At 46.6% G+C, this 21,589-nt stretch overlaps 2 long non-coding RNA genes across 2 annotated transcripts; one reads left to right on the top strand and one right to left on the bottom strand.

Annotated features, from left to right (window-relative positions):
• Nucleotides 1-559: 559 nt before the first annotated feature.
• On the top strand, nt 560-14,064 carry LOC110343633. Its single transcript, XR_002385930.2, has 3 exons — nt 560-687; nt 994-1,070; nt 13,955-14,064. It is a non-coding gene; the product is annotated as an uncharacterized LOC110343633 (long non-coding RNA).
• Nucleotides 14,065-15,480: 1,416 nt separating this feature from the next.
• On the bottom strand, nt 15,481-20,621 carry LOC121133543. The gene is made up of 3 exons (XR_005870421.1): nt 20,126-20,621; nt 18,944-19,128; nt 15,481-18,850 (listed from the first exon to the last, which is right to left on the bottom strand). It is a non-coding gene; the product is annotated as an uncharacterized LOC121133543 (long non-coding RNA).
• Nucleotides 20,622-21,589: the final 968 nt, after the last annotated feature.

Genomic DNA, 21,589 nt, shown 5'->3' with positions numbered 1-21,589 from the left:
GTAGCTGGGCAGCAACAGGATATACGCAGGGAGAAACAGGAACTCGCTCTCTTGTCTGCTGAGATGCTAAGGAGGTGAGGTGTGGTGGCGACTTGCTCCTTCTTTCTGCTCTCTCAGCATATCCCTCTATATCTGACTCTGGGTTTTAATTAAACTAATTAAAAACGCCATCTTCATGGGGAAGGAGAGGGGTGGACAGTGGAATGGGTGTTGGCACACTCTCTCTAGAGCAGGAGTTCTCTGCTGTCTGCCCACCTCCAAGCACCCAGTTTTGTTTGTGACGTTTGGCGGTCTCTCATAGTCCCTCTGGGGGCTTGTCTAGGCTTAAGGCAATTAAGGTCAGGGTTAGATGAGAGGCTTTGGGGTTGAGAACTATCAGCAAGAGGAGTGAACGTCACAAAAAGCACCTCATAGGACACTCTGTGTTGTTTCCGTGGCCATTGTCAAACTGCACACAAGGGCAATGCTAACTTTTGGGGGTCACACTTTTTTAGAATAAACATGAAAGGAAATTCCCCCACACACCAGGGCTTTAGAAGTGAATTGGAGTCAAATGCAGTTGGCTTCCCTTGGTGTGTCGATAGAGGTCTGGAGGAACTGGGATCAGCTGCCCGACGGAGCCTCCGGTGTGCCTGCCTCCCTGAAGGACCCCTTTGTGAATGTGGAGAGGAAACATGTTCCATGCAGGTAGGTAGAGCCCTGCATCCTGCACCTCCCCCGGGGTCTATGCTCATCTTCCTCGCAAGGAACATTAAAGAGCATCCAAGACACACTGCAAATTTTGTAGGCTGTAAAACTGACAGATGAATTTTCCCATCTTGTTTCATGAGCGTGGCTTTTAAAGCCTTCACTGTGCCCGGCCAGCCCTCTAGTGCACATGAACTTCCTCTTCAAGTTATGAGTTGTATTGTGAACTCAGCTGGAAGTCTCCAATGACACACAGTGACTTAGCATCTGGAACTGGTAGAAGACATTGTTCCCTTCCCCCTGTAGATAGCAGATTGGCAACGTCCCTGCTTCTTCTGAAGGCAGCATGGTCTACATGGAAGTCGAATGAGAATTCCCAGCAGGTAGGAGCTCTCATGGTTCCCAACAATATCTAAAAACCTCAAGGGATCAAGGAAAGACGGATAAAATGCAGACGTTTAACTGAACACCCTTCATCTGGACACTTGGAATCTTCAATGTTCCAACATCCAAAACTTTGAGCCATGAATGATATAGTTTACATGTGGAAAATTCCACTTTTGACCTTATGTGATGGGTTGTGGTAAATGCAGGCACAATAATATATGAGCCGGGCGTTGGTGGCGCATGCCTTTAATCCCAGCACTCGGGAGGCAGAGGCAGGCAGATCTCTGTGAGTTCGAGGCCAGCCTGGTCTACAAAGTGAGTTCCAGGACAGCCTCCAAAGCCACAGAGAAACCCTGTCTCGAAAAACCAAAAAAAAAATATGAAATTACATCCAGATCACGTGTGTACAATCTGTATATGAACTGTAAATGAGTTTTGTGTTTAGACTTGGGTCTCATCCCAAAGATAGCCCATTGTGCATATATAAGTCTTCCAAAAAATCTCAAAAATGTCCCAAAGTTTGTTCTGCTGATCCCAAGTATTTGGAGAAGAGACATTAAACTTATTTCTCCAAGAGACTCCAGTCAGAGGAAGGGAGGGTGAACAGTCCATAGTTGCTCAGTAGAAGAGAGGTCGCCGAGCTTGTGTTAGGCCCTCAGTATGCAAAACAGAAACCAAACCAAACCACCCAAGTCACCATCTCCAAGAGCACAATCCAGATGTCAGAGCCGGACAAAACCTCCATCATTTACTCCAGTTTACTAAATCTACACTTTGGCCATCAAAGTCAGGATCATGTTTGAGGCTTTACTGAATGTTCCCGAGAACTTGGATGCTTAAAAACAGTTTTCTTCTGTTCTGCAGTGCTCCCCGCCCCCAATGTAGCTAAAGCCAGCTTCAAACTCAGGGTGATCCTCCTGCCTCTGCCTCTTCAGTGCTGAAATTATAGGCTTGCCTGGCTAAAAAGAATTCTTTAATTTAAAAAAGAAGTTACTTTTTAAAAGTAGGGCAGTTAAATGGGACCCATTTGTTGCCTAATAATAGCTCAACAGTTTTCTCCTGCCCTAAATTAGGAAACCTCATTAAAGAACGGGCCTTTTGTTCATAAGAATCCACAGGGCAGTGCCTGCTCACTCCCTGCTTCTGAGGACAGCAGCTCAGTCCCAGGCTCAGGCAGTGGCTTTTGGCCCTTCCCTGGGTCTGGGAGAGATTACAGTCACCACGAGATGCTCTTTATGTAGCTCCTCAACTGGACATCACTCCAGCCACCCTGGAAGGGTAAAGGGGCTTCTGCATGTATTCCTTATCACCTGTGGTGGCGAATGAGCCTGCAGCAAGGGCAGATTGTCAGAAGTAAGGCCGATGGGCGGCTGCCATGAAAGCTCATTGTGCAAGGGTGCTTGCTGCCAAGCCTGATAACCTGAGTTTAATTCTTGGGAGTTGTATAGTGGAGGAAAACCAATTCCTGCAAGTTATTCTCTCTCTCTCTCTCTCTCTCTCTCTCTCTCTCTCTCTCTCTCTCTCTCTCTCTCTCTCTCTCTCTCTCTCTCACACATACAGAAAGTCACACATGCAAACTCACAGTAGAGAAATAAATGTTCGTAGAAGTAAGGCAGATGAAAAACCATCTAGCTGAGTGTGATGGCACCTGGCAGTCATTCCAGGTGGGCACGCAGGTCAGGAGTTCAAGGTCATCCTCTGCTATACAGCACGTTTAAAATGAAACTGTTTCGTGACCAGTCAGGCGACAGAAACAACACACATGTGAGGGTGATCTGGCTGCAACACCTGTCATGCTATTGGTCACCAGGCAGGTGTCCCCATCCTCCCTCACTGCTCTGGGCGTCCTGCCTGAAGCAGCATGCTGGGCAGAAGGGAACACCTTTGTTGGTAGAGGAAGAGAGCTCTTTGGTCTAGGCTATAGAGTAGCTGTGCCCCATGCTGGAACCTCCAGCCTCACAAAACAGCAGCAGCAAGCACCACTTTCAAAACAGAAAAACAAAACAAAAAAACCCTAACATTTCTGCAAAAGTGTTCCTCTGTGGAAGGTGCACTCTGGAATCCCCAGCAAATGACAGGCTTGGGAGCCTGGTTTCCCTGCCAAAGTAGAGCTGGCCTTCCTCATTCTATCAGAGAATCCCTATCCCAAGAACGACGTGCCCAGTCACGTTCTGCAGCCTGCCTTGGCCTCAGAGCTCAAGCTGCTTTTTCTTTCTCGATATGGACGTTTGCTTTGGACCAGAAGGGTGACCTTCCTGTCGGCACTGGCAGTTCTGTTTTTGTTTCTTGATAGACACAGTATAGGAGTTCCGTAGTGCCCATTAGGTCTTGAGCCTGGGCTCGATGCGCCCCTCCACAGGGGCTCCCTGGCAGCGCTTGGAGTTTCCCCAGAAAGCAGATAAGGGAGCCAGAGGAAGCAGGACAAGAGGGTCAGGCAGCCCAAAGAAGGGTGCCACGGAGCCAACTCCCAGCACAGGGTAGGAGGTTGACTCTGCGGGAAAGTGGGGCGTGGTAGGCAGAGAGATCTGAAATGTGGAGTAGCCCTACAGTGGACACTAGGCAGTCTTGACTCTCAGGGTTTGGTTGAGAGCTGGGGGTGTTGATTGTCTGTGTGCCTGCTGGTCTTCTGGGCCTTTGAGAAGCCTCAGGCAGAGATGAGCGGCTGGCAGTTGGCACACTGGCTCACAGGAACATGGGCGGGGCAGGGGCAGAAGCTCCACCCTGAGCGTTTGAGATGGTTGTTTTGTGTGTATTGCACCACAGTTGAAAACAGTACAGTTAAATACGGCCGGGGCCCGGTGACACAGGCTTGTAATTCCAGCTGTTTAGGAGGCTCAGGCAGGGGGACTGGTTCAAGGGCCTTCTTAGGGCTACAGAGTGAGTTTCAGGCTAGCCTGGGCAAAATGAAAAAAAGGAAATGGGCTATGGGTATAGTTCAGCAGAAGAGTGCTTGTCTACCATGTATAAAGTCCTGAACTCCATCCCTGGCGAAACACACACGCGCGCGCGCGCGCGCACACACACACACACACACACACACACACACACACACACACACACACACACACACACACGGGGTTGGGGGTGGGGCACTGGCCGTGCCCTTCAGAGCAGAAGGCTCAAGGGAAAAGCAGTGGCTCACAGTGTTTTGATTTAGGCCCATCCATGACACATCCGTCAGACAGTGTTGTTTATTGTCTTCTAGGCTCAAGGCCTTGAATTTGATCTCATAATTAAAAGAAACAAAACAAATAATCAAACCACAAAATAAAGGGCTGGGGACCTGAGATCGGATCCTCAGTCCCCACCAGAAAAGCCAGGTACAATGTGTGCCTCCATAACCCCGCACTGAGGTGGCACAGATAGGAGTGTCCTCAGGGCTTGCTAGCTGCTGTGAGACCCTGCCTTAAAAAATAAGCTGGATGGCTGGGTGTGGTGGCACAGGCCTTTATCCCAGAATTTAGGAGGCAGAGTCAGGCAGATCTCTGAGTTTGAGGCTAGCCTGGTCTATAGAGCCAGTTCAAAGACAGCCAGGGCTATACACAGAAACTTTATTTCAACAACAACAACAAAAACAAAAAAACAACCCCCCAATAAACTCCAAACAAACAACCCCCAAGACTCCAAAACAAAAACTAAGAAGAATATTTGTGTGTGTACAAATATAAAAATACAACCTGATGAATTCATTTTTGTTGGTATGTGTGTGGTTTTAGGGCTGACTCTGTGTGTGTGTGTATGTGTGTGTGTGTGTGTGTGTTACAGTAATAATCATCATCAAAGAAAATAGGCTATCAACTTGATAGTTGAGTTGAGACATGGGAGGGGGTTTGAGGAAGGGTAGCTGGGAGGGGCTGGAGGGAGGAAAGAGGGGAATGTGATATAATTCTATTTCAATTAAAAGCATATTTAAAAAACTGACAGGATTTGAGGGAGAAGTCAGCAGTTTTGTTTGTTTTTTGAAACAGGGTTTCTCTTTGTAGCCCTGGCTGTCCTGGAACTTGCTCTGTAGACCAGGTTGGCCTTGAACTCACAGAGAACTATCTGCCTCTGCCTCCTGAATGTTGGGATTAAAGGTTTTCACCACCACTGCCTAGCAAGTGTAATGTGTAGTCTTCCTGCCAGCCGCTTGGGTCCCACTGCTGCCTCAGCCCCCAAATAACACGTGAGACACTATATTAATTATAATGCTGTTGGTCATTTGCTTTGGTTTCTTTTTTTATTTTTATTTTTTAAAGATTTTTAAAAAAATTATTTATTATGTATACAGCACTTCATGTATGCCTACAGGCCAGAAGAGGGCACCAGATCTCATTACAGATGGTTGTGAGCCACCATGTGGTTGCTGGGAATTGAACTCAGGACCTCTGGAAGAGCAGCTAGTGCTCTTAACCTCTGAGCCATCTCTCCAGCCCTTGCTTTAGTTTCTTATTGGCTAGCTCTGACTTAGTTATTAACCCATAACTGCTAATCTAAGTATTTCCATGTGATCTTCTCTTACCAGAGAAAGGGTCTGGACCTGTTACTTTTCCCGAATCCTACATTATGACTCACTGTGCCTCTGTTTTTCAGAATCCGCCTCAACACCTAGTCCCACCTATCTTGCTTCCCTATTGGCCAACAGTGCTTTATTCATCAACATATACACAGGACTTCCCCCATCAGGCAAGAATTAAACTGTTTTACAACAATAAAAAAATAAAGCGCAAACAATGGAGAGAAACTGAGGAAGACAGGCTCTGGCCTTAACCCCCACAATCACACCCTATGTCCATGACTACACACATATGTCCCATACAGATACTCATACTCACAAAAAACAAAACAAACCAGCACCACCAACAAAAAAGCTGTTTTGCAACTTGAGCGACACTGGTCTGGCCAGCACGGTGTCCATCTACAGGCTTCTGTGTCTGGCCACTCTTTTGCTCTCATTTGCTCTTGTTTTGGGGGGAACTTATATCCTTTCCCTTAATAAATATCAATCATAACAGCTGTCTTAGGTTGCAGACCCTAGGCTAGCATTGGAATACAAATGGATTGTTTGGGTGACAATCCCAGGAAGCATGGATGGGGAGGGAGCAGGCAGACAGAAGGGAAGGAAGCCAGGGGACAGGATTGGTGAACTGACCCTGACCGGGGGACCCTAGGAGGCTGTAGCCCTGAAGAGTCCAGGAGGTCTGTGTCCAGCACTCTACGGAGTTCCTCTCTGCAGGCACACCAGTCTTTGTCACTGACTTCCTCGTTTCATCGGTGGGGCTACTTCTGTTCATTCTTCCAGTGTGGACAAATTGGCTTCCCCCCCCCGCAGGGCGGCTACATGGGCTATGCTGGGACTCAGCTGAAGCTAGGGCAGGACCCTGAGCAGCTGGACATCTGTACATAAGCCTAGTGACCCTAGTTCCATCTCTGGAACCCACATAATGATGGGAGAACCTACTCCACAGAGTTGCCCTCTGATCTCTACACATGTGCTGGGGCATCCTCCAACCCCCCACCGGACACTTGGTAATAAAAAGAAAAAGGGCGATTAGCCTGTCCTCGCTGTCTGATTCCCACTTGTCATGCGATCTCTTCCAATATGCTCCCACAGTAACACTATGAGGCCCGTACTGTGATGTTTAGACCTTCCAGGCACCAGGGTCACAAGCTACATACAATACACCTCTTTTCTTTATAAAGTGCTTAGCCAGGATTTTATTTTATTTAAATTTTTTTTTTTTTTTTTTTTTTTTGTTTTGTTTTTCGAGACAGCGTTTCTCTGTGGCTTTGGAGGCTGTCCTGGAACTCACTTTGTAGACCAGGCTGGCCTCGAACTCACAGAGATCCGCCTGCCTCTGCCTCCCGAGTGCTGGGATTAAAGGCGTGTGCCACCAACGCCCGGCTTCGATTTTATTTTTAAAGTTGCATAAAACGGCCCAACATAGTGCATGTAAGCTGGTGACAGCTTAGTAGTCAATGTAGTAAATATTGATTAGTATGGCGAAGGCAATGCAATTGCGCAGCAACTCCCCTGCTAGGAGCTCACCGTGATGTGGGGAGGTGGTTTATGTAGTGAGTGGGTCTTCGCAGTGCAATTTGTGGAGGTAACCATTCGGAAATCAGCTTAAATAGTCACTAGAAAGGGAATGACTTTTCTCTTCTTCTCCTCCCTTCTTTTCTTCCCCTTCTTTTTAACACCACTCCTTTTCTGCAGTGTTGGGGATGGAATCCAGGCCTTGTGTGTGCTAGGTAAGCCTATGCTGAGTCACAGCCGTACAAGTGAAGGGGGCTTTGTTTCTGACCATTCCCTTACTTTGTGAAAGCGGACACTTCCAGAACAAAGACTCCAGAGCCGCGGGGTGGGGGTGGGGACTCCTGGAGACTTGGAGATGATGGATGGGCAGGAGCTGGGGGAGGTGGGTTTTGTTCTTTCCTTTCTCAACATGTGGGGCTCCTCACAGTTCCAGCTTTCTGAAGAAGTCCTCCAACTCCCTCCCAGCCTTTCCTAAGAAGTTCCCACTCCTGTGCCGCTGTCGGCGGTTTGCCCAATTCTTTTGTTGGTCACTCCTTCCTCAAGGAACTTGAAGTGGACTGCGTGACCAGGGCTGGGGCAGTGAGGGACCAGGGCTGGGGCAGTGAGGGGGGTTGAGAACGGCGCATCGGAGTGAGGGGGGGGGGGGGGAGGGAGCTGCCTTGAAAACGCTCCGCTTTCTGTTTAAGCCAGAGTGAAAAGAGATACCTTTGCTGTCAGCTATTATCGCTGAAAACTGTGGCTTGAGTCCCCTGGCTGGGGATGCACGGAGGGTGGGCAATTGGGGCTTGAACCGCCCGGGGCACAGGGCAAGGAGTCCAGCTAGACGTGATCGAAGCACATGGAGACAGTAGCTGGGAGAAAAGCTCCCTAGCATCAACTTTATCTGAGGGGCTCCATCGAGCACTTTCAGCCTCTTTTCTGACACATTCCTCCCTTCTCCTCCTCCTCCTCCTCCTCCTCCTCCTCCTCCTCCTCCTCCTCCTCTTCCTGCTCCTCCTTCTCTTCCTCCTCCTCCTCCTCCTCCTCCTCCTCCTCCTCCTCCTCTTCCTCCTCCTCCTCCTCCTCTGGAGCTCATTTTGTCTTCCTGGCTTGTATGCACTCACCCTGCCTAGGGTGACACCGTGACCATTCTCTGACTTCTGGGAAGGACATGTGGGTCATTAGGACTAGACTTTCTTCAAGGAGTCTCATCCATGCTCCATTGAAGATTCCTTGAAAATGAGATTGGGTTGGGTCACTGGAGCATGAGCAGGGGGCTGTCATAGCCAAACTCAGAAGATGACCCCATACGCCTGGCTTGGGAGGTTAAAGTTAATCTGTTTTCAGGAACCTCTGACAGATTTGCTTTTCAAATTGGTTTCTTGACCATAGTAAAATAAACAATCGCAGTCTGTTTCTTTCCCACCTCCCTGTCAATTCCGTCCTGTGGATACAGTGATCACCTATGAGCTTTGAGAGGTGAAGGCTGGGCACTGGATAGGCAGCAGCCGGAAGAGGGGAGAATCCCGGCTCCTCAAATCTTAGGCTCTAGGTCTTTGTCAACTGGATCCCAGGAGGAGGGAGATGGACTGGAGAAAGATGGAGTGTCCTGATGGAGGCTGCTTTGCTTTGAAGTCCCTGTACCCTAGGGATCATGGAAAGTAAACCGATTTCCAGAAGGTGATCGTTCAGGCTCTCAAAACAGAAAAAGAAGAATAACAGAAAAACCCCAAACAAACAAACAAAAACTTCCTTTAACTTCTTTCCTCCACACCCCACCTCTTAAAAACAAAACCTTATGAAGTAAAGGTCGAAGACTGGTCGGTTGCTGTGGTATCTGGCTTGCTGGTGTGCTTTAGTTGGCCCACACGGTATTTTCTTCTTTCAGCCAACATTTAAACACTAGGGAATTTCAAATAGCAATCCAGAGCATCCGGAGTTCCCGACTGTGTGGAGTCACACAGCTACACAGTGGTTGTTGGCTCTTTACCAAACCCAAATGTGTTGTCTTAGCTGGTCTCTGACTCGGTAGATTTGTGGGTTTGTTATCTCTCAGGCTGAAAGACCTGACGACCCGCGGTCTTCATGATATTTTCCTGGAGAAGCATTTTGGAGTACTGGGGTATCTCTGCATTATTTTTGGATTCTTATTTTTGGATTGTCCACTCAGCCCACTTCACTGGTGTTATTAGTCCTATTCCTCAGTGCCTATTAAGCTTGTGAAGCAGGAGGATCAGAAGTTTAGGGCCAGCTTCTGCCAATCAGTGAGTCTGAGGTTAGCCCAGACTATGAGACCTTATCTCAAAAACCTCAAAACAAGGGCTGGAAGATGTTTTTACATATGTTTTGCATAAATGTTGAGGGCTTACATTTGAATCCCCAGAGCCCATATAAAATCTAGATCTGGTAGATGGGGAGATAGGAGGCAGAGATGGAATACCCAGAAACCCATGGGCTAGGTAGACCAGCATATGCAGAAGAGAATAACAACACAAAAGGCTTCATCTCAAAGTGGAAGGTAGGGACTGAGGTTGAATTCTCTCTCTCTCTCTCTCTCTCTCTCTCTCTCTCTCTCTCTCTCTCTCTCTCTCTCTCTCTCCCTCTCTCCCTCTCTCTCTCTCCCTCAGACACACACACACACACACACACACACACACACACACACGAAAATGAAAAGGCGGGTGGTGGTGCGCACACCTTTAATCCCAGCACTCAGGAGGCAGAGGCAGGCAGATCTCTATGAGTTCAAGGCCAGCCTGGTCTACGAGTTCCAGGACAGCCTTGGCTACACAGGGAAACCCTTTCTCAGAAAAAAAAAAAAACAAAGAAAGAAAATGAAAAGTAAATCCAATGAACCTAAACCCTGCCAGACAACTTAACATTTGCATCTCTGTTGAGATCCTAGCTTATAGAACTTTGCTATTTAATTTTGTGTGGAGCGACTTTGTGAATTTATGACTGTTAAAATTTGAAGGGTCTAGAGGAAGTGGGGAAGTGGTTTGTAAACTACATTTCTTCAGTTTGTAAATGCAGTTGCAAATTTTCTCCAAAGCCTCAGGCTGTGTCAGCACAGTAGTTTTTTCCCCCATAGAACATATCTATTGTTTCTGTTGTATTTATTGCATAAAGTTGCACCTGATATTCCCTTGTTATTTTTCTAGTGTCTGTAGGATCTATATTGACGTCTCTTGTTTGTGATAGAATTTGTCCTCTATCTCTTTCTGTCTGTCTGTTTTTGACTTAATGGCTTTTGCAATAGCTACTCTTTAGTGATGCCTCCTTGCATCTACACAGACTGTCCGCACCATCTTAGACTTAGACTTGCATATTCTTCTGAAGACTCCAAACTGCTTTCTGGATTATACTGTAGCCAGCATGCAGGCCAAACAGCTGAGAGTGTCAGGGGTGTCCTTTGCGCTTACGCAGCTGGGCTAACTCTGCACGTGCCTGGAGTTTCTTGTTGATGCTGTTCCCAGACCTGAGTGAACACAGACGGCATTATAGGTATGACACATGGCATCTGTAAGTTCACACAAAATTCACATTGCAGAGTGAATGTTGTCTAGTGGAGAGACTAGATTGCTTTGGCCAGATCCAGGCTGAGTTGAAAGTGCAAAATGACAATAACTAAACGCAAGGATTTTCAGGTCACACCTGTGTCCACATTCCCGGTGGGCTTCATCCTGTCACTTCTCCAGAACTGGCAAAGTAGCCCATTCTTTCCTCATCCCTATGTTCTGCCTCTCACCCACTTCTTTCAGCAAATCCACCTGCCTGCTGACCTGCTGTGTCTCTCTGGGGCTTTTCATGGGACAAAGGATTGACAGCTGCCTGTACATCCTTCCTTGAAACCAGAGTGCTTTCTCCCTTTAAAGCCCAGGGACAGTATGGGCTCTGCTTTTTAGAGGACCAGGCCTAAGGCAGTATGAAAGACTGAAGACGCTTTGAGTAGATTTGACTGCAACAAGCTAATGACATAATGTAATACAGATCACTTAGTTTTGATTTTGTAATGGTGTGTGTATGTTCATGTAGGAGTGTGTGAATATGTACATGAATGTGTGTGTGCATGTGTGATTGTAGAGGCCACACGTTGATGTTAAGTGTCTTACTCCATCTCTCTTTACCTTATTGATTTATTTAGAGATGGAGTCTCTCTATGCAGCTCTGACTGACCAGTAACTTGTAATACAGATCAAGGTAGGCTTGAAATCACAGATACTCATTTGCTTCTCGCTGGAATTAAAGGTGTGTGCCACTGAGCCTGGCTTCTTCCTCTTTTTTCTTTTTACATCTGTTGTTTCTTTTTATGTGTATGACTGTTTTACTTCCGTACGTATATATGTACCACAAATATACCTAGTGCCTAGGGAGGTCTGAAGAGGGCATTAGGTCCCTTACAGACAATTGTGAGTCATCACATGGGTGCTTCAAACTGAAATTCAATCCTTAGCAAGAGCAACAAGTGTTCTTAACTGCAGAGCCATCTCTCCAGATTTCTCTCTTATTTCTTGAGACAAGGTCTCTCATTGAGACTGTAGCTCACTGACTGGTTAGAGACTACCACCACCCAGCTAAATGGCTATTTGAAAACCAGGTGGTTTCTCATTTAAAACTCAGATTTCTGGGCCCATGAGATGGGTCAGTGAGTAAAGGGTGCTTGCTGCCAAGCCTGACAATTTGAGTTTAGTCCCTGGTGGAAGGAGGGAATTGATTTCCCCAAGTAATCCCCTGATCTCCACACTTGAACTTAGCATGCACACAAATAAAATACATAATTACAAAATAATACATGGGGCTTCTTTTGGAACACTGGGAAATCTGAAAACCTGGAGGTGGACAGTAGCTGCCCCTTTTTAATGGGTGGGCACATGCCAGCTGGCGATCATTCTAGCACCCACAGTGATGTGTCCACTTGCACACATGGCCCTCTGTCCTCATTTATGGAATATGGCTGGCCCCTTGTGGGCATTTATGCTTGACATCTGCACAGTAAAGGGAAATCTTTCCAGGAGTAACGGTGGGAGTGACTTCTCAGAAGGTGCATTGAACTAAAGTAATGGATTATGGATTGCTAAGCCCAGCTGAAAGTTCAGTGACTGGCTCGGGAAGTGGACCAAATAGCATGGAGAAAATGTCAAGCTTGTTGAGAAGAGTCTCCCTTACAAAGCAGCTGCGCTTAGGCGGGCTCCCCGAGTCTTGCAAGAGGGCACTATCTGCTCAGCCCTAAGTAGGACAATGAGGAAACTAGGCAGCAGAGCTCACAAAAGTGAAAATGCCCACGTAGAACTGACTTCTCTGGTGCCTCTTAGAGGATAGGACACCGAGCCGTCGGCGATTGGTGGCTGGGTGGTAAAAGTCAATGTGGTGAATGAGATGATGCTGGCGCTGGGGATGTAGCTAGGTTGGTAGAGCGCTTGCTTGTCCAGCAGGCATGAAGCCCGGGGTTCTTTCTCCCGCACTGCATCAGGTGCGGTGGGGTACACCTGTAATCCCAGCGCTGCGTGTTCAGAGAATATAGGCAGGATCTTTGAGACAATGTGAGTTCAAGGCCAGCCTGGAACCAGAGGGGGAAAAAAAAAGACAATGCTGACTTCACTGATTTCAAGGGTGCTGTGTCTGGCCTTTGTTGAGATTTTCTTTTTCTTCTTGGCCAATCACTGGGTTGTGGGCCTGAGAACATGGAGACATGACTGTAGCTGTTTTCTGTCCCTTCCTGGACTCTGTCTGCTCCACAAGTAATGGAGCTGAGCCCTGGAGGAGTGCACACACGGAGACCAGCTGACTTTCCTTCCCTTCTTCCTTCTCTGCTGGCACCCCCTCTTTCTAGGTGAATGGTGTTTTAATATTTTCCAAATGCTCTCACACCTTTTGCCAGAGGATCTGCCTAATAGACACATGAATTAGGTGCAGCAGGCAGAACCCCGTTTAAGGTGGAAAGCAGGCCACGGTGAGGCTAGGTGACTTGTCCCTCACCGTTCAGCAAGACAGCAGAAGAGCAGGGGCCCCACCTCAGAGGTATAGATCTTTCTCCCCTCAGCTTCCAACTTGTCATTGGGAACTTTGTTTTTTAGGTGTCAGTTTTTTTATATTTTTATTTAAAAACTGTTATTAACATTTTTATACAATGTATTTTGATAATATTTGTTCCCTTCCCCTAACTCATTCCAGGTCCTTCCTACCTCCTTACCCACTCAGGTATCTGTGTGTGTGTGTGTGTGTGTGTCTGTGTGTGTATATGTGTGTGTGTGTGTGTGTGTGCCATGTTTGTAGGAGTACCCCAGGAGGCTAGAAAAAGGTGTCAGATCCCCTGGACGTGGAGGTGGAGTCACAGACAGTCATGAGCCACCCTACATGGGTACTGGGAGTTGAAATTAGGTCTTCTGGGAGAACAGAAAACACTTTTGACTTCTGAGCCATCACTCTGGCTCACTGGGGACTTTTAACTGCTAAGACTAGAGCAAATAGTGTTTTACAAACAATTGAACAGAGTCCAATAGTCCAATCAATTTAATAGGTAAAACCCAATTTTACAAATGAAATAGAAAAGAATGGATAATATCAGCACACATTGCAAGCCAAGCCTTATTAGTGGTGTTTGATGTAAGTCTGCTGCTGTTTGGGTTTCCAGTCTCTTGCTGTTGCTCTGCTGGGGACAGATTTGAATCTCTTTAGACTTGGATTTTGGATGCTGGGAAGCCTTATCAGTTGTTTCTGCCTGAGCTTCAGGGAGATTAGATTGCAGTGACGGGCTGTTGGGAAGTCTTGCTTTTGCACATCTGACAATTCAAGACAGGAATGTGTGCACAGACAATAGGACTTTCAATGTGCTTATGACATGAGATTAAAAAAAATATATCGCCGTTGCCCTTGGTTACCTTTCAGAATTTGAAGTAAATCCTTATTGCTGAAGATTGACACATACTTTGGACAAAGAACTTGGATCTCACCTGGAAACCTCTATCTTAAGGACTAGTTCTTGGTGCTGGAAGGTGCTGTGCAAACTGCCAACTCAACTGTAACTCTCAGACCACAATGTCTGTCGTGACAAGATATTCCCAGAGGTGCAATACTTGGTACTAACCGACAGCTGTTGAGCTGGACTTGCTCAGTAGGAGGGAATTCATTCCTGGTGCTGCAAATTTAGCCAAATGACCACAACTGGGAAGGCCATGGAACCTAGAGGAGAAACTGCTACTGCCACTTTTTTAAACCAATGTTATTTTTCACTGCATTCTAAATACTATCCTTACCCTCACAGACAACGGTGACTCTCACCATTTATCTTAGTCAGTGTTCTATTGCTGTGAAGAGACACCATGAACACGGCAACTCTTATAACGGAAAACATTTAATTGGGGCTGGATTGCAGTTTCAGAGGTTCAGTCCATTGTCAACATGATGGGGAGAATGGCAGAATGCAGGCAGACATGATGCTAAAGAAGGAATTGAGAGTTCTGCATCTGGATCAGCAGGCAGCAGGTTGAGTGAGACCCTGGGCCTGGGTTGAGCTTCTGAAACCCTAAAGTCCTCTCCCAATGACACGCTTCCTCCAACAAAGCCACACCTACTCCAATAAGGCCATACCTCCTAATCCCTCTCAAGCAGCACCACCCTTAAGGATCAAGCATTCAAATATACAGGCCCTATGGGGACCATTCCTATTCAAACCACCACACCCCTCTATGTTTCTCTTTGCAGCAGACAGAGACCATTACAGAAATCCACAACTGTTCAAAATACGGAGAACTAGTGACTGGGGCATGCCCAACCCCAACTGATGTATCTACAATACAATCCACACAGCTAATGCTCAGGGACCACCGTGGAAAAGAAGAAGCATTGTAAGAGCCACAGGACTAGGATGTCTGCTGTGGGAGTGGGTCCTCTGTGACAGGGAATCGATACCCAGGAAATCACAACACTATTCCTACCTAAAGATCCGAACCGTGACAACACCGGTTGACACACCAGTGTGCGTGAGGGAAATCTTATAAGGCCCTACCCTTAGATGAAGAGCTCCAGGCAATTAATGACTGCTGAGAGAAGGAAAACCTGGTTTACCTAGGGAAGAGCCCCCAGTTATCCAATGTTAAGTGGTCAGCCCTAAAAACATATATAGGAGCAACACTAGGCAGACTCAGCAGGTGTGTGTGTGTGAGTGTGTGTATATCTAACAATGCTAATTAAAGAAAAAGGAGTCATGAATTTGAGAGGGAGTGGGAAGACACAGGGAGAGATGGAAGGACAAGAGGGAGAGGGAATCATATAAATTCATCACTCATGAGAATTTCTAAAAAAATATTGACCTCCATAAAGACTGGGTACCCCTACTGAGAGAGACTAGAACCAAAGGGTCGGCAGTAGACAGCAGCACAAGGCTATCATGTCAATTTTAACTTTTACTTTAAAATTTGTGTGTGTGTGTGTGTGTGTGTGTGTGTGTGTGTGTGTGTGTGTCCTGGCATGTCTGTGTAGGTCATATGACAACTTTGTAATAGTCTGTCCCCTCCTTCTACCTTTCTGTGGTTTCTAGGGAACGAGTTGAGCTTGTGTCAGTGGTGAGCAAAGCTGTGGATGAGCCTGCTCTAGGCAGAACTGTACGCCCGGGACCAGGCAGACATATATTCAAGGAGTGAATGTGATTCTCAGGACTGAGGCAGGGTAACACGCAGTCCCAAGATGTTTGTCTCATGACGATGGGTGTCGTTATGGAGCAGTGGTAGAGAACAAGTCAAGACATGGAGACCCAGACCCTGGAGGAGCACTTGTGCTCCTATAACATGGCCCAGCAGGCTCACAGGCAGTGTCACTGAACGTGTGGGTAAATGGTTACAAGTGTGGATGATTAAGAAGTCAATTTACATTTGTGTCATTGAGAGAAACCAATAAAACAGAAGCCAATCAATCAAGAGAGGTCATTAATAAACAATAAATATGCACGAAACATAGAGTACTCTTTCCAATCCATTGTCTACTTGATTAATTTTCTTGCAGATGTCCAGCTCGAGAATCATATGTTCCTAAGTCCTACTTAGGAAAAAGACTATTCTTTTAAGTGTATATATATTAATATGTACTTAATTAGGTTCCACCAATTATTTAAAAACATTATTAGCATATATTAATTGTATTTAATAGTGGGTTTTATTTGACGTTTTCATGCATGTGCATATTTATTTCAGCCATATTCACCCTCCATTACCTGCCCTTTTTCCTTTTGGTCTGTCTGTCTGTCTGTCTGTGGACTGTAATCCTACTGAGGGGATGGGAGCAGGAGGAGAGATGTTTATGGCCAGCTCAGCTACGTAAATTCAAGGCCAGCCTGGGTGACACAAGACCCCTTCTTTAAAAACAAAATTGTGGAGAAAAATAAAGTATAATGATTGCTATACCATGAGAATCAGATGGTAAAAGGCTCTCCCTCCCATCTGGGTGTGGTGGTGCATGACTTTCTAATTCCAGCACTTGGGAGACAGAGGCAGGAGGATCTTGGTGAGTTCAAGGATACTCTGGTTTACATAGAAAGCTGTCTCCAAAACAAAACAAAATACCAAACAAACAAGAAAACAACCCCTCCCACAAAGCCCCAAAACAAAACAAAAAATAAACACCAAAACCAACCAAATAAATAACAACAACAATGAAACTCCTCCCCCTCCAGTCTGGCAGTTGCTTAGAGCTCAGAGTGGAGGGAGGGATTATGTCCTAAGAGTCTGTCTGTCTCACAGGAGTCTGTCCCATCAGTGCTATGAAGTAAGAGGAGCCAAGCCTTTCTGACAGCACACTGGGACTAGTGACCTCAGAGACATAAGGTAATTAAACTGAAGATCTGGTTAGCTGAACTCTGAATAACCAGTGCACATTTCTAAAGCTCTGTGTCTGGGCTTCATAAGAGTCTTAGTGGGGCAACAGAAGGGACTTCAAAGATTCTTTAGGGGCTGGTGGTGAGGGGTTTGGAGCAGTGACTGGGTTTTGTGGTAAAGTTGCATCCACAGAGGGCTTCCTAAGATGGAGAGAACCTCAGTTTCCCATATTGAAGAAAGCTAGTAGAGGAAGTGGGGTAATGATTTAGGCTGCATGGTAGTAGTATAGCTAGCTGCCCTGTTATTTTGAATTAACTCTTGTTGAGTCTGGGTCTCATGTAGCTGAGGTTAGCCTTATGTAGCTGAGGCTGACCTCATGTAGCCAAGGCTAGCCTCAAACCCAGATCCTCTTGCTTCCACCTCCCAAGAGCTGGAACTGTAGACATGGATCAGCACACTTGTGAGGGATCTCTTGACATCCTGATCAGAGATGGGCAAGTCTTATCTGTTTGCAGAGAGAACTTTGGCCACTACAAGCTTTGTCAGAAGAAGAACCCTACCTCAGAGTTCTGTCTTTGCTGTTCTTTATACCTCCCTGTCATTATTCAGCCTTCAAAATCTGCATCATAATCTGGTCATTCTCTTTAGATGGGGACAATTGATAGACAAGGCATGACCTCGACTCAGTTTCTGTAGTCACCCTCAGTTACCTTGCAGACACACAATGACCTTCAAAATCCTTCCTTTCCGCCAGCTTGTAATCTATATTCATACCAAGAGGGTTTGTTCTTGCCTGAGGCACTTCTAGCTGTAAAACTCTTATCAGGCTGGGCCTTTTCATTTATAGTTGAGGAAAATGATTCTTGGGGAGTTGAAGAAACTTTCCCTCTGAAAACATAGAGGGAAGGCAATCTTTGGTTAGCCTTTGATATGCACAGCATGAAATGCACATGGCTGCTTTCTCTGCTAACAAGGAATTTGGTAAGATGTGGTATGGTGGATGTGTGTTTGTCTGTCCCTCTCCCTTTCCTTGTAGAATGGTGCCAAAGGAAACCTCTTTTCTCCAATGTGAGCTGGGTCTCCTTAAAGCTGTTACTCAAAATGTCCCTCCCTGTTCTGGTCAAGGGGTGGGCACTGATGTGATTAGGTTGGTCAGTCAGATGTTGAGTTTTGATGGGAAAATATGGGATTTCTGTTTGTCCCAACAGTGGGACACTAATGAGCTGTCAATCACTCCTAACTCCCTAGGCACCCACTGAGGGTCTGGCATCAATCTTTCTCAGTGTGACAGCTCAGCTGTACATCCCGTCCTCCAAACCATTCTGTATATTTCCAAAAGCTTTCTCATTCTGCTTATTTAAGATAGGTCTGCTTGCTCGTGCTACACATCCTAAGTGATAGATATGCTTGTTTTCCTAAGTGACAGACTTTTGAAATGACACCATTGTCCTTGGGTAGGGCTTCATCATGGTGTTCAGAGACTAAACGGCCCAGTGTACAGCAACCCAGTTCCTGAGATGTGTCAGGCACTCACACACACAAGGTGGTCTTGAGTTCTGTCAGCATTCAGTGGCTCTAAAGACAGTGGCCATCCAGCAATCTAATCCTCTTTTAGCTAACATGGAGTACCTGATGCATGAAAAATGCTTAAGCTAATTTTCCTAACGCCTGCCTTCAGCCTTCTCAGATGGATAGACTGTTCTCTGCTACACACTTCCTTTTTGCTGAGTTCGAAATTTTGGTTGTTGTTTGCGCTCTTCCAACCTTTTCTGGTCAGTTTGGTTAGGTAACTCAATCATTCATGGCTGGAAGCCTTCATTTGCTTGTTCAGAAGGCTTGGAATGAGGAGGGGGGAAAAACGAGCTCAGGAATAGTTTGTGACACATATTAGATCTTGGGGCAGAATGATTCTGACATTGTTTCCAAAAATACAAATGTGGCTGAGTGGTCCAGAGGCAGCAGAATCGAACCTGACCTGTGGGAGCAAGTATGAATAACTCAGAATATAGTCTGTGTCTAGTGGCATAAGGAAAAGCATATTTGCCTATGGGATGGATTTGTCACTTACCTGTCCCTGTCAATGGTCCTAAAGTCATCAGGATAATGTACACAGGAACATTTGCTCAGAATAACTATGGATTCAAGTTGACTGCCCTGTCATCTTGGCCGAATATGTGAGGGATGGACTGGAGTTAGGACTTGCTTCTGTCTCTGAGTTCTAGACGGCAGGATGCCCTGATTGTCCTGGGGGTGCTGTATCAGAGGGATAAGATGTGAGTGTGAGTGCGGCAGCTGGGGAGATGGTGTCCTTGGTAAAGTGCCTGAGGAGCAAGCAGGACCTGAGTTCAGATCTCCAGTACCAACAGAAAATCTGGGAGAATGCACTTCTGTCACCCCAGTGACAAGGGGGTGGGGTGAGAGACAATGGGATCCATGGAGCTCATTGGCCAGACAGCCTTGTTAAATCAGTGAGTTCCAGGTTTATTGAGTTCATCGAGAAATTCTGTCTTAAAAAAATGAGATGGAGTTTGTGGTTGCTTGAATGAACATGCCACTCCCACCCAATAGTCTCACAGAGAGTGACACTATTAGGTGTGGCCTCATTGGAGTAGATATGGCCTTGCTGGAGTAGGTGTGGCCTCATTAGAGGAAGTACATCTCTAGGGGGTGGGCTTTGAGGTTTCAGAAGCTCACACCAAACCCAGTGGCTTTCATTCTCTTCCTGCTGCCTGAAGCTCCTGATATAAAACTCTCAGCTACTTCTCTAGCACCATGTCTGCCTTTTGTGCCACTACACTGGCTGCTATGATGACAATGGACTAAACCTCCGAACTGTAAGCCAGCCCCAATTAAATGTTTTATTTATAAGAATTGCTGTGGTCAGGTGTCTCATCATACACTAGAAACCCTATCTAAGACAGAGGGTTACTGACGAAGACATGTAATGCCAACTTCTGGCCTCCACATGTATAAACACACACACACAAGGTGAGTGCCAAGATGAATGGTCAGGAATCTGTGTGGGCAGGCATTTGGGCATTTGTACAATGCAGGCCTACCAATGATGGTGGGGAAATTATTCCAGACAGAGGGATACAGGGGTCATCCTGTGGAATTTTCTCTATCTTCCACAAGGTTATTATAATTTTGGAATCAGGCATCGTAGAGTTATCATTGTACATCTTCTTGCACAGTTGTAGACATGTAGAATATACTAAAGACATATATTGTCTAGTTGGGTTATACTCACTCTGTGAGGTGTCCTTTCTTCAGCTGACCTTAACTTCCACCAGACTGCAGCCAGGAACATTGACGACTGATTGCTTTTCACTCCAGCAACTGCCGCAGGACCAGGGGCATCTATCATGGACCAGTGGAGACTCCCGTTTCCATTCTTCCTCAGCCACCGAGCAGCTGTCAGGCACCACTGACTCCAAGTCCACTGCTGGGCCTCAGGTTTCCTGGGTGAGTCATTGGCAGCTTCTGAGCGATTTGCAGGGAGGCAGCCACAAGGAATAAGATCTTAGAATTAGCAGTTCACATAATACTCGGAAGGAACATGGCTGTCATGGCTGAGGAGGCAGAGAGGAGAAAGGCTGTAGATGGGTTAAGGGTAGGGAGATAAGAACTGGAAATGTTTCCAGCTAGATGGAAGAGCAGAGCATGGCACATTAATAGTCACTTTGATGGTCACCTAAGATCCTGCTGTAAATGGAGCTCCCTGATTCATGGGAGGGGCTAGTAGACTCTCAACTTACAAAAAAAAAAAAAACCAACTTGAATGTATCATCATCATCGTTATCACGAGTGAGTGACTGTGTTTGGAACAGGACAGAGACAAGTAAACAGCTCAAGGATGGGTGTTCAGAGTAAAACCTCCTGGACCCGTTGCTAATCTGGATAGAGGACAGAGAGGGAGTAGTGGAAGATAATTCCCATGGGTTACCTCATGGGCTCAGGGATGTGGGGAGGACCAGGCTGGGAGATTGGTGGTGGAGGCGGTGGGATCAGTGAGTTTAGGGGTAGAGGACATGACAAACACTCTTGTCATATGCTGATCTGAGAGGCCTTTGCAGCAGTCCAGCCCAGGGGCTGAGTGCAGGGATGCTCTGGACTGGGTCTCCCAGGCGAGTTCCGGGCTGGGAGGGGAGACTGGGCATGTGCCAGTTACTTGTCTCCTCGCTGTGACAAAAGATCTGACACAGAAGCTGAAGGGAGCAAGGCCTTATTTTGGCTCACAGCTCAGAGGGCATCCAGGGATGGCCTAGAGATGGGGCCAGCTTATCCCTGGCACTGGGGGTGTGCAGCTGCACAGTCACATCTCAGTGGAGCAGGAAACCCTCAGGGCCCCAACCTCCACCCACATTTCTTCTAGGTAGTCCCACACCCCAAAGCTTCTACAGCCTCATGCAAAATAGTGCTTCCAGCGGGGACCAAGCACATGAGCCCAGGGAGACAGTTTGCATCTAAACCACACAAGCATCGTCATGATGAGGGCGGACATGTGGTGGTTGAGTCTACTGAGGTGTGTGGTGTATGTGTGTGTGTAGGGCGTGTGTGTGTATGTGTGTGTGGTGTGTATGTGTGTGGGTATGTATGTGTGTGGTGTGTATGTGTGTATGTGTGTGTGGTGTGTATGTGTGTGGGTATGTGGTATGTATGTGTGTGGGTATGTATGTGTGTGGTGTGTATGTGTGTGGGTATGTATGTGTGT

This window comes from Mesocricetus auratus, unplaced genomic scaffold, assembly GCF_017639785.1.
Source record: "Mesocricetus auratus isolate SY011 unplaced genomic scaffold, BCM_Maur_2.0 Super-Scaffold_4256, whole genome shotgun sequence".
Lineage (NCBI taxonomy): Eukaryota > Metazoa > Chordata > Mammalia > Rodentia > Cricetidae > Mesocricetus > Mesocricetus auratus.
The sequence above is the reverse complement of the archived record's forward strand: the minus strand, read 5'-3'. Positions and strand labels throughout refer to the sequence as shown.